General features: G+C 39.2%; 1 pseudogene; it reads left to right on the top strand.

Annotated features, from left to right (window-relative positions):
• Positions 1-8292: 8292 nt before the first annotated feature.
• LOC101340920 (E3 ubiquitin-protein ligase Hakai-like) overlaps positions 8293-12905 on the top strand; it is a 6856-nt pseudogene continuing 2243 nt past the window's right edge.

Here is a 12905-nt window from a genome sequence, read left to right on the forward strand (position 1 = left end):
AACTTCAGATGGGATACACTCAAGGTCATACTTTGGCTCTTGTGGACTTGTTTTAATTTTCTTCAGGTTCAACTTGAACTTGTATGTGAGCAATTGATGTCTGTTCTGTAGTTGGCTCCTGGCCTTGTTCTGATTGATGATATTGAGCTTTTCCATCATCTCTTTCTGCAGATATAGTTGATTTGATTCCTGTGTATTCCATCCAGCGAAATCTGTGTGTATGGTTGCCGTCTATGTTGCCGAAAAAAGATATTTGCAGTGAATAAGTCATTGGTCTTGCAAAATTCTATCAAGAGATCTCTGGCATTATTTCTATCATCAAGGCTATCAGTGGTGCTTCATAATGTCCTGTTTTTAATGGCAGCACAATATTCTTCAGAGTTTCCATGACATCATTTATTCAATCATTTCTTTACTGTTAGAAATTTATTATTGACTTCATTTTTTTTTTTTACGGTTGTAAATAAAACAGAGATAAATACCTCAATGTGTAGAGCATTTTTCTTTCCTCTGGATTGTTTCATTGGAATAAATACTTAGGAATGCATTTACTTGACTGAAGAAGGCTTGCATATGCTTTTATGGCTCTTGAAATGTACGGACAAATTGCTTTCTTACAAAACTGTATGCGTGAGGGTATCACCAGTTGCCTTCTAGTCAACTCTGACTCATTGCGACCCCATGTGGGATCAGAAACGGGTCTTGACCATAAGAAAGTTACAGTATACTGGGGGGAAATAGATGTGTAAAACAACAACTATAATATAAAGCACAATGAAGTGAACAATGTAAGAAGTTACCACACTTAGTAAAATCTAATCGGCTTTAAAACAAAACAAAACAAAAAACCCATTGCCCTCGAGTCAATTCTGACTCATGATGACCCCATGTATTACAGAGTAGAATGAGTAGAACTGTCCCATAGGATTTTCTTGGTGGTAATCTTTACAGAAGCAGATCACCAGGCCTTTCTTCCACAGTGCTGCTGAGTGGGTTTGAACCACCAACCTTTAGGTTTGCAGCCTATCACAACCTGTGCCACCCAGGGTTTAGGTGTTATTAATTTCATTTCTACTAATATTTTGTATCTATTAACTATATAGATGTGTGACTGGTTGCTTTATTTTACTAACTTGCTTTTTGGTTTTTGCCTCTCCTAGTGTAAATTACTCACCTACCAATCAATGCCCTTTGCCCGTTAAGCTATTAAGATTTTGATTTTTCTTTCTTATCAGTTATGTGAATTTTTATTGCTTATTGTTTGTAGTTACTTATTTAAACAGAAAAAAGATTGCTACTCTCTGATCCTTGTCTTTGTACATTTGCAACTAGGGTTGTTCCTATGCAAGGTAGTGGAAACAGGGGCAGAACGCTCTAGTTTATACAATTTGCCTTGCTGGAATAAACTTCATACAAAGGAGTATAAAAGAGTTCACACAAATTTAAGAAGAATACAATATCAAATGCATATTAGTTAAACCTGAACAAATATTTATCAAGTCACTTGCTAGATATTATTCTAGGGTTGGAAATACAATGATAAATAAGAGTTCTAGTTCCCAATTATTTAACGATTTAAAAATTACTTAACAATTGAGAAGGGAAAGTAGATAGGTAAATAACAATTTCAGCAGTGTGGTATTTCATAGAATAGAGTTGAACACAGTGTTCTCTGGGAACAGGACTGGATAAAAGTATTTATAGAGCTAAGCAATGAAAGAATTACAATGCCCTCAGCTGGGAGATTCAAAATAATAATAATAAAATGAACAAGGCAGACACTCAATAGAAAATTGGGCAGACAACTTGAACAGGAACTTCGCAAAAGAGGACATCCAAATTACCAACAAATATATGAAAAATGCATGACTTCACTAATCGTTCAGGAAATGCAAATTAAAACCACAATGTGATTCAATTATACACCCTCCAGAGTGGCTAAATAAACCACAACAACAACAAAAAAGGATGTAGACAGCCAGAACTTTTATACACTGCGGGTGGGAGTATAAATTGGTGTGGCCACTTGGAAAAACTATTTGGCAGTATCTTCTAAAGCTGAATATACTTACATCCTATGACTCAGAAATCCCACCCCTAGGTATTAAGTTGCCATCTTAGTAGGTAAAAAATGGTTGAATATTGGCAATTTCATTTTGTTCAACCTGTTGTATACCCAACAGAAATGCGTACATATCTTCACCAAAAAAACATGAGGAAGAGTGCTCCTAAAAACACATTTTGCCATATCCCCAAACTGGAAAGCACCCAAATGCCCATCAACAGTAGAGTAAGTAAGTAATTGAATATTAGTCTATGATAATGAGAACAAATTACAACTACATGCAACCATATAAGTGTTTCTCACAAACATAATTGTGAACAAAAGAACCAAACACAAAAGAGAACATACTTTATGATCCTAAATATATAAAATATAAAAATAGGTGAAACTAATCTGCTCTATTAGAAGTCAGAGGACTGGTTACCCTTTGGGGATTAGTGACTGGAAGGGCACAAAAAGGGTTACTTGGGTTACTGCTAATATTAAGTACCTTGATCCGGATGCTGTTTACATTAATGCTTTGTAAACATTTTTGCATAACTTTTATGCATAAACTTTTTTGCATAACTTTTATGTATAAAATTTTATGCATATGTTATATTTCACTAAAAAGTAAGAAAATTAACAGTAAAATAAATGCAAGGAAGTGTCCAAGTAAGTTCTGATCCCCGTCATGATAACTATTTTGATGCTTTTTTCAAAGACTATAAAATTATTTCAAAAAATCTTCTGTCCTTTCATTTTTTGAGCCCTTGCTTTGCTGGTGCTCATAGATTATCCTGCATATATTGTAGGAACATAGGGAAGAGACTAGACAGGGTATGGGGTTACGACTGGGGAGCCTTCCTAAAGGAGATGAAGCTGGACTGGAGTTTTGGAGCATCTGTTGGAGATAGCCAGGGGAGCAAGTGCAGGGCAGAGTGTACCAAGCAGAAGGGCCAGGCTTCTGGAAAGCATAGAAGTGTGATGGGGAGAAAAATAACCCATTGGGAGGGGATTGTAAATAGTTTGAGCTGGGGCTTGGAGAGTAGCCAAGGAGGGGTAAGTGATGAAGCAGGATTGTTTGGCAGAAGCCAGATCAAGAAGGGTCTTGAAGAGTCATGCCACTGAGTTTGGACTTGATCCTGTAGGCATCTGGGAGCCACTGAACAAATTAAACAGAATCACTTATGTGATTAGATTTCCATTTAATGAAGATGGTATGGAGAATGCTTGGAGAGGGATAAGACCGGAGCCTAGGGGCCCAGTTAAGAGGCCACTGCAATAATCCATGGGAGATACAATATGCTGGTGGTGTGAGATGGAGAGGTGGGGCAGATATGAGTGCGATCAAGGAGACAGAATTTTTCTGACAGGACTCGGTAATTGATGGGTTTGGGATTGCTATGTAGGCATGGTGCTTTCTTTTTCCTAGTAAAAATAGTGCTAGAAACTTTATCTTCATAGATGATGAAACATCTAGCCTTCTCCCTGTCTTTTTTCCTCCCTTTAGCACCTTTCTACAGTTGTATAGGTCAAAGGATGTTGCTGTGACAAACAAGAAAAAGCTTATCAACTACTTCCCATTGCTTTTTGAAATGAAAACCCAATGACACATTTCATACTTCTTCAGTGGAGGGTCATGTAGGTCATCTGATGCAGTAGCATACAAACTTCTTGAATTTACCAAATGAGTCAGTTGAGACGAAAAAGGGAATTCATCTGAGTAGCCCTATGTTAATGCCATTCTGGAAATGGAAAAAAAGCAGTGCCTATTCTGTTACATACTATCATAAACAAAAAACATTTATAAGTGCTTATATGATTATATAGGTACAAAAATATGTATACACACATATGAACAGATCTATATGTATATGTATATATACACATGTTGTTAGCTGCAGTTGAGTCGATTCCCACTCATGGTGACCCCATGTGTGCAGAGTAGAATTGCTTCATAGAGTTTTCAAGGCAGTGGCCTTTCGGAAGCAGACTGCCAGGCCTTACTTCCAAGGTGCCTCTGAGTGGGTTTGAACCGCCAGCCTTTCGGTTAGCAGTTGCGCCACTCAGGGACTCCATACACACAGATAGATAGATAGATAGATAGATAGATAGGCGGACAGACAGATAGATAGATAGATATATACACACTAGAAGTTTATACAACTATATGATATCTGTGAGATTTTAGATATAAAGATTCTCTAGGTGTATAAGGAATAAGATACATTTGTATTTAATTTTCCCTCTCTTTTTAAGGGTGATATTTGGACAATAGAGGATCCAGAGGATATTTTCCTCACTTTAATTACCTCATTTCCTTCCTTTCAATTTTGTTTTTTATAAATGGGAACACTGTATTAATCCATTCTAATTAAAAACCAGCCATGCAACCCTTCAGTTAAAGGAACAATTTTTAGTCTGCCTAGCATATCATTTAGTCAGAAATTGCCTCTATGGCTTTTGGAATTATCACTACTGCAGTGCTCTGGTGACCACTGGTACAACGGCTTTACTAGCTGATTTTATACTAAAAATATCAGGAATTGCTCTGGAGAAGGGTTCAGAGCCCAACTCTTTCACGGGGTGGGGTCGGGGGACTAACAGATTCCAGAAGTTCTATTTCTATAAGAAAAGGAAGAGGGATATGGGAGGAACAACAAGAAAAGACCTAAGTTCACCTCCTGCTTGTCCACAGAACACCTCTTCACCTTCCGGCTGCCAGAGGAGCTATGCTATTCTTAGCCATCTCCTGCGAAGGCAATTACACAAAACCCCACAGAAACTCATTTCCACATTTGTTCAAGAAATTCTTTCATCTTACGTAAATCCCCCATGCTGTAACTAAGCCCTCTTGGTCTGCCCTTGGCCGGAAGTGAGGACAGCCAGGCTTCCTCTCTCCAGCGGAGCCCTCTCTGTACCTGAAGGCGATTATCTCATCATTGTGCCACCATCCCTCCCCTTTTCCAGACTGAAAATTTTAATCTTTAGCTGTTTCCTTATCCTTCTACTTCTCATCATTTTAATGATCCCCTTCCATTTAACTGTTGCCAAACGTGTTTCAGAACTGGACTCAGTATTCTGCAAAAAGCCCATCTAATCTTGCTCTCCAACTAATGGGGATAATGTAAGGCTAAACAGAATCTGAGAAAGTGACGGAGAGTAGAGGCAGGGGCTTCTTGCCCACAGCTGTGGAGTAGAGTACAATTGAGTCATAGGTCAGAAAGTCAAGATGTCAGTACAAAACCAAGTCTCCCAATCCAAGATAGCATCGTCAAAAAAATCAAGCCAAGTCCAAAGGCCTTGCCAGTCCAGAAGTCCAGGGAGAGTCCGGTAGAATTGCTCAATTAGGGGAGCAGCCTGGATGTGGGCAGCTGTAGCCTTTCAAATAAATTCAGGTCTTAGTGTCATGGAATGGGGAGGAGTAGGCATCTCCCAGACAGCTGAAGAATTGACGAGTAGTGAGTTCAGGATATTGTTCTGATTACCTTTTCAGGTGAGGTCAAAATTCCTCCATGTCACTAAACACAGGCCTCAGATCTTCCAGTGGGTAAGGACCAAACTTATGAGAATGTAGAGTCAGCAGATGGGCCCCCAGGCCAAATGATTCCTCCCCAGTTGGACCATGGGATAGCTTCTTGGGCTTGAAAACTTGGAGTCCTCTGTCTTTCCTTCCTTTCCATCGGCTGCTCCTATTGAGTTAGGCATCATATTGTGCCCCTTCAATGTCGCCCTCATGCTCATTCCTTTTGGCTTCTATTTCCACCAGTCAGACATGAACAATCTAAGTCCTGAACTGTAAATGGATTCCTATCTCAATTTGTCAATCTACCCCACACTCTGCTTTTTTACTTTTATATTTTTATTCAATGATTGATTCTGAAAAGCCAGTAAGGATAAGTTTATATTCTTCATTAGTCCGTCAAGACACTCCAACATTTGGCCCTAAATTACCTTTCCCAACCCTATCTTCCACTACTTCCTTGTTTAACAGTGGTTAAAGCACTCGGCAGTAAATCAAAAGTCGGCAGTTCAAACCACCAGCCGCTCCTCGGAAGAAAGATGTGGCAGTCTGCTTCCGTAAAGATTTACAACCCTGGAAACCTTATAGGGAAGTTCTACTCTGTCCTACAGGGTCAGTATGAGTTGGAATTTGACTTGACGGCGGTGGGTTTGGTTTTCGGTATTTGGTGCAGTGGTTAAGAGCTTGGCTGCTAACTGAAAGGTCAGTGGTTTGAATCTACCAGCTGCTCCTCGTGAGAAAGATGTGACAGTCTGCTTCCGTAAAGATTACAGCCTTGGAAACCCCGTGGGACAGTTCTACCCTGTCCTTAGGGTCACTATGAGTTGGAATTGATTCAATGGCAATGGGTTTGGTTTTTTGGTTTTTTTATTGCGTCAAGTATATTGTTCTTGAACACACTTTCTGCTTTCCACATCTGTCTTTGTCCATGTTGCTTCTTTGACTTGGAAGCCCAGTTGCTCTTTCTGCCCATTTAAATTCTGTCTTTAAAGACACAGATCCAGTCTTCATTCCTCCAAGATCACCTCAACTAGAAGCCACTTTTCTGTCGGGTTCCCTCATCAACACTGGACTGTACCAGGCTGTTAGTTGGCTTTCATACGCGTGTGTTGACTCCCCTAACTAGAGTTTTTAAATACTTTGATGAAAAGGTGGGCTTTTAGAGTTAAGGGTATTACTCCAAGTAGGCTAGCATAGTCCTGAGGGTACTGAATTTACAATGAATTCAGCGTAGTTACAATGCTATAGTGCAGTGATCCTCAATATTTTCAAAGATGAAGATCCCTTTTTATTATCTTTTTTATATCTCTCACATGTGTGTAGTGACTCATTGATTGAATTTTTTAAAACCACAACAACATAATGACGAGAAGCTTTTCTGAGTTTGATAACCACTTTACAATGAAGTTGTATTCAAGTACAGTAACATCTACATGTATTTGAAAATTAGTAGTACTGTATTTATAAGATTGTTTTATTTATTTGGTTTACAGATAATTCTGAGTGAGCATGTGGTTTTGCTGACCCTTGCAATCATTTTGGTGGCCCAGGTGTCCCGCTGCCATTATTTGGGCATATCATTATTATCTCATAGGGCTGTGATGAGGATTAAATAACATACTATATATTAGGTGTGTGCCACAGTGCTTGGCAGTTAAGAGATCTTGATCTTTCTTTCCCCGCTCTGTGCCAGCATGAGCTAATTTCGAAGACGGGAAAGTTCCAGGATCTTATGGGTAATTCAGTTTGGTTGGGACAGAGGTTGGAGCAGTGGAGGTTGGGAAGGAAGGCACTGTTTCTGAGCGGGAAGATGAAAGGACATTAAAGATCACTCAGGACAGTGATTCTCACATATTTTGCTCTCAGTACTCCTCTACTCTCTTAAATATTATTGAGGACCCCCCAAAGAGCATTTCTTTATGTAGAGTATATCAAGAAACTTCAAAAATATTTATTCATTAATTTATTAAAAATATCATTAATAAATCCAATACACATTAACATAAATAACACATTTTTATGAAAAATATCTATATTTTCCAGAAGAAAAATAATTAATGAGAAGAGCAGCATTATTTTACATTTTTACAAATCTCTTTAATGTTTAGCTTAATAGAAGACAGCTGGATTCTCATATCTGCTTTGGCATTCAATCTGTTGTAATATTTGGTTTTGGTGAAGTATATGAAGAAAATCCAGGCTCATACAGACATATTGTTGGAAAAGGGAGGGTTATTTTAATAGCCTTTCAGACAACTGTGGCTATTCTTTGAAACTAAACCAAAACCCAACAAGTGGTAGTTTTTTAAAGGTTTCCTGCAATGTAGAATCTGAAACATAGCAATGAATTTTTCATTCTCTGTTACATTAAAATCCATTGCTGTCTTGACTTTAAATGGGTCTTTTAGTCATGCATAGTTTTGTAACATCAAGCATTGGTCATTTGGAAAATATTTGTTCACTGAATTATGCAGAGCTTCCAAATGTTGACATATTTCATTATACAATTTCAAAAACTCCCGTTGGTTACTAATCACCACTGATCTCATCAGAAAAGTCTTTAAGTACTGAGAAGCTGTCATGCTCATGGTGGCAGATACAAGTTTTTCGAAATTCTAATTTTCACTTGAAAGTTTGAATTTTATCATTGGCAGCAAATACCATCAGTTGCTTTCCTTGACATGACAGGTTAACTTTGTTTTTTTTTTTTTTTTTTGAGAAAATGTCTGCCAAATACCCACATTTGAATATCTACATTTTGTCAGTTGTTCTTTCAAGTAAATATGGCTCACTTTCTAAGTCAAACGATGGCATAATTGCTTTCCTCATGACAGTCATTGCACTTTGGTATGCAGCAAAAGTACCTTATATGGACGTTCCCTTTTTGTCACACAGAATATCAAAAAGACATACATTCAAGTGTTGAGATTTAATAAAATTAATCATTTTTAGTGCTTCATCAAGGACATTCTTAAGTGAAACTTGCATTTTCTTTTTACCGTGTGGCAGTGAAAAACACAATGACTACTAGTATAGTTTGGTAACATTGCCTTTATTTGTGCTAAGGCGCCAGCAGTTTTACTCCCAATTGCTTTTGCACCATCAGTGCAAACATCAAATGGTGAAAAAGGCAAATAACATCTTAGTTGTTGTTAGTTGCTGTTGAGTCAATTCCGACTCATGGCTACCCTATGTGTGCAGAGTAGAACTGCTCCATAGGGTTTTCAAGGCTGTGACCTTTTGGAAAGAGATGGCCAGGCCTGTCTTCTGAGGTGCCTCTGGGTAGGTTCAAACCGCCAACCTTTCGGCTAGTGGTCGAGCACTTGTTTGCACGACCTGCGGGCTCCAACATCTTAGTACTACTGTGGAAATAGTTTTGGTCTCAATGGCTCTCAGAAAGGGTCTTGGGAATCTCCAGGGATCTGTGGACCATATTTTGAGAACCACTGCTCTACAATTTTGCAAAGGGCCAGCCCTCCCAGGACATAAAATATAGCTACTAGCACATCTGGGAGGAGAGGCCAGGCATCCCTCACACAGAGCAATTTGCTTCACTTTTTGGAGACTGAGATGGACTTTTTATTTCTTTGCAGAACTGAAGGCATCTGGCTTGGGAGCACGGTTATTCTCTACTCACCTTTAAACTGCATCAGCTATTACTAAGTCTCTGGCAGTGATATGTTGATTATGTGAATTTAAAGCCCACAGGAGCCAGAGGAATGACAGATCAGATTCTCTTAAATGAGAAATAAAATCCAGGAGTCTGGCAGTGGGACATACGGCTCTCGCTCCCGCTGACCTTCGGTGTCACTCTGGTAGAATGACTGCTTCTGGGCCAGATGGCATGTGGCTTAAACAGAGATTTCTCAACCTGTTTCCTAGTATTAATTGTTCACATTGATACTCCTTCGTTGTGCAGTCAGTCCATAATTCTTCATTTTCAACCTTATTTTGATTTTTTTAAGAGGCAGTCAAATTCTAACAGGCCTCCATGAATCCGAGCAATTTCAAAAGGTCTAGTTTCTTTTAAATCTCCAAACCCCAACCTTTTTATATCCAATCATGGTTACAGGCTGACAGACACTGAATCTCTCTTTTGTCAACTGAATGTAAGTCTAGCAACTTTTAAGCTCAATGAGATTGAAGGACAGAGTCTCTATGCCCTAAATGAGGTGGCTGAATGGAAGCCCATTTAACTTTTTGTTTAAAGGCACTAAATAAGGATCAATTTGTAAAGGCAGCTTTTCAAGTGTAGCAAGACAGCTTCTTAAATCTGAGAGGGGATAGGTGGAGGGTCAATACCCTTTATCTTATCAACAATTTCACCAAATAATATTTATTAAGGGCTTTCAGGTCAAGTTTCTCAGCTATAAGCAAGCAAATACTCCAAGCAGAGATATTGGAAGTGCTGAACCATAGAAGTTCCTTGGGCTTGGAATGTTTAGACCAGAAGCTAACATCACTGGTCTATCATAAAGCATGTTTTCATTACTCCCAAGCTGAGTTTATAATTTATTACTAAAGTAATCTGAAGTAGACCTAATGAGCAACAAAAGCAAATTTAGCCAATCAGCAAAGAGATCTGGCTTTTCCCTCAGGGTTATGTGTAAAAACAAAATCCTATCATATGAAAAATGTCTCAGTTTAGACAGAAGAATATTGGGTTAAGGAAAGAAGACAAAATAAGCTATGGACATTATATTTGACAGATTTCCCCTTTGTATTCATGGTATTTGAATTATATGCACATCATTAAAAAAAATACCAAGGCCCCATAAAGAGCCTGGCAAGCTAGTCATTGTAAAATGGGAATATCTGCATGTGTTGTAATGCTGTAAGTTTTAGTTTTTGCTCAGAATTACAGTGGTTAAGAGCTACAGCTGCTAACCAAAAGGTCGGCAGTTCGAATCCACCAGCCACTCCTTGGAAACCCTATGGGGCAGTTCTACTCTGTCCTATAGGGTTGCTATGAGTTGGAATCCACTCGATGGCAACGGTTTTTTTTTTTTTTTTTTTGGTTTATAATGGGGCAGAACATACATGTTTTTGCACAACTGTTCCTTTTTTTTTAAGTCAACAAAACTTCAAATTATCTAAAAGATAAATCACCATGCAATGGGAGACCTGGTTTGAGAGAATAAAGTGTGTTGGCCTTGGTGTTCAGGCACGTTAGGTATGTTTGTAGATTCCAGGAGATGGACCATAAGTAATTTGTTTGCATGAATGGTGAAGTTGCCTTGTGGAAGTGAATGAATCCTAAGGGAAGACAGCATTTCTGGGATCCTGAAAAGGTTCAAGAACTAGAGGAGGGTACTAGAGGGGAGTGGTGTACTTTCACATTTAAACCACCACCATTAGCTTGTACTGCCTGAGTCTTTGGCAGGGGAGGCAATAATTAAGTCATTGTTAGGTGCCATCCAGTAGGTTCCGACTCATAGTGACCCTATGTACAACAGAATGAAACACTGCCCGGTCCTGTGCTATCCTCACAATCATTATGCTTAAGCCCATTGTTGCAGCCACTGTGTCAATCCATCTTGCTGAGGGTCTTCCTCTTTTAACTGACCCTCTACTTTACCAAGCTTGATGTCCTTCTCCAGGGACTGATCCCTCCTGACAACATGTCCAAAGTATGTGAGACGTAGTCTCGCCATCCTTGCTTCTAAGGAGCATTCTGGTTGTACTTCTTTCAAGACAGATTCGTTCGTTCTTCTGGCAGTCCATGGTATATTCAATATTCTTTGTCAACACCATGATTCAAAGGGGTCAATTCTTCTTTGGTCTTCTTTATTCATCATCCAGCTTTCACATGCATAGGAGGTGATAGAAAACACCATGGCTTGGGTCAGGCCATAATTAAGAGCGAGTAAAAATTTTAAGAGTGGTTTCAGAAAAATCTCGGCAAGACATGGGCAGTATTGTCTGAAGTGGATTGTAGCCCATGCAATAGAGTAAAATAAAAGAGGGCAAAGAAGTCCATTTATCCTCTTGGACTCAGCAGCACCGTCAGTGGGTATTGTGTCTTTGCTGAGGCGTCAGTGACCTTGGGCATTGGTGGGAAATGGTGCCTTTCATGGCTATCTGGGCATTATTGTGTTTTCACCATTGGTGTAGCCAAGAATCAACACTCCAACAAGCCAGAGCCAGAGAAAAGGAAAATGATAGTTGCCATGTGGTAGCTGAGTACTGAAACCAACATAATTCCCTGTCACTTGGTATAACAATGATGGGACTGGGAATAGTTTTCTGTTCCTATGTTAAACAATTCTGAGTAAATTTAGTTAGTTGTTCCAGAAAATGCTGTTTTTGTGAAAGATAAGATTGTGATCCAATTTACTCAACAAGAATAACCTCATCAATCCTTGATTAAAGATTCTCACCTTACTGTGCCCAGCAATCTATAGCTATCATGTCATAGAATCTGCCCAATCCTAATCAGATCCCTGCCTTGTAAACCTGCCTTAAAATTACCCAGCCCAGTCCCTAATATCCTGCCCTGTCATACACGTTCTGAGACACTACTTAGACTTTTTCAAGGTAATGTTATCCCATACTTACAGAAAGTCTAAAAAATGTTGCTTTAATTGAGCAATAGTTTTTTTTTCTGGTATTTTTTTTTTTTTTTGGTGGGGGGACTTGACAGTTGGCATTGGAGCCCTAGTGGCACAGTGGTTAAGCAATGAACTGCTAACCAAAAGGTCAGCAGTTCAAATCCACCAGCCAATCCTTGGAAACCCTATGGGGAAGTTCTACTCTGTCCTATAGGGTCTCTGTGAGACGGAATTGACTCCACGGCAATGGGTTTGGTTTTGGTTTTAGACGTTGACATAGCCAAAAGAGTGAATATCTGCACACTCTGAACATACTCCCCGAGGTGTAATTGTTGTTAGGTGCCCTTGAGTCAATTTTCAACTCATAGCAACCCCCTGTGACAGAGGAGAACTGCCCCATTCGGTTTGGAACCACCAACCTTTCCGTTAGCAGCCGATCGCTTAACTATTGTGCCACCAGGGCTTATTCTGAGCTGTAGAGGTGCTGCAATTAAGGGTGGGAGGGTGGAGCCAGAAAAATATGATTTGTTGTGTTTTTGTTATCCAGTTTCTACCTACAGGCATGTGAGACTCGGAGAAACTTACCTAAAAACCCGTAATTATTCTTTAAGTAAGAACAGCAACAAGCAAATGACCATATTCACTAGTTTGTACATCATTCTTCTTTGGTAAGAGAAATGCAATGCTCCGTTCCTCCAGACAAATGTGATTTTAAATTCATTATATCAAGCAATCACAAAATCTTAAAAGGAGTGTGTGTGTGTGTGTGTGTGTGTGTGTGTGT

Source organism: Trichechus manatus, unplaced genomic scaffold, assembly GCF_000243295.1.
Source record: "Trichechus manatus latirostris isolate Lorelei unplaced genomic scaffold, TriManLat1.0 scaffold00100, whole genome shotgun sequence".
NCBI lineage: Eukaryota > Metazoa > Chordata > Mammalia > Sirenia > Trichechidae > Trichechus > Trichechus manatus.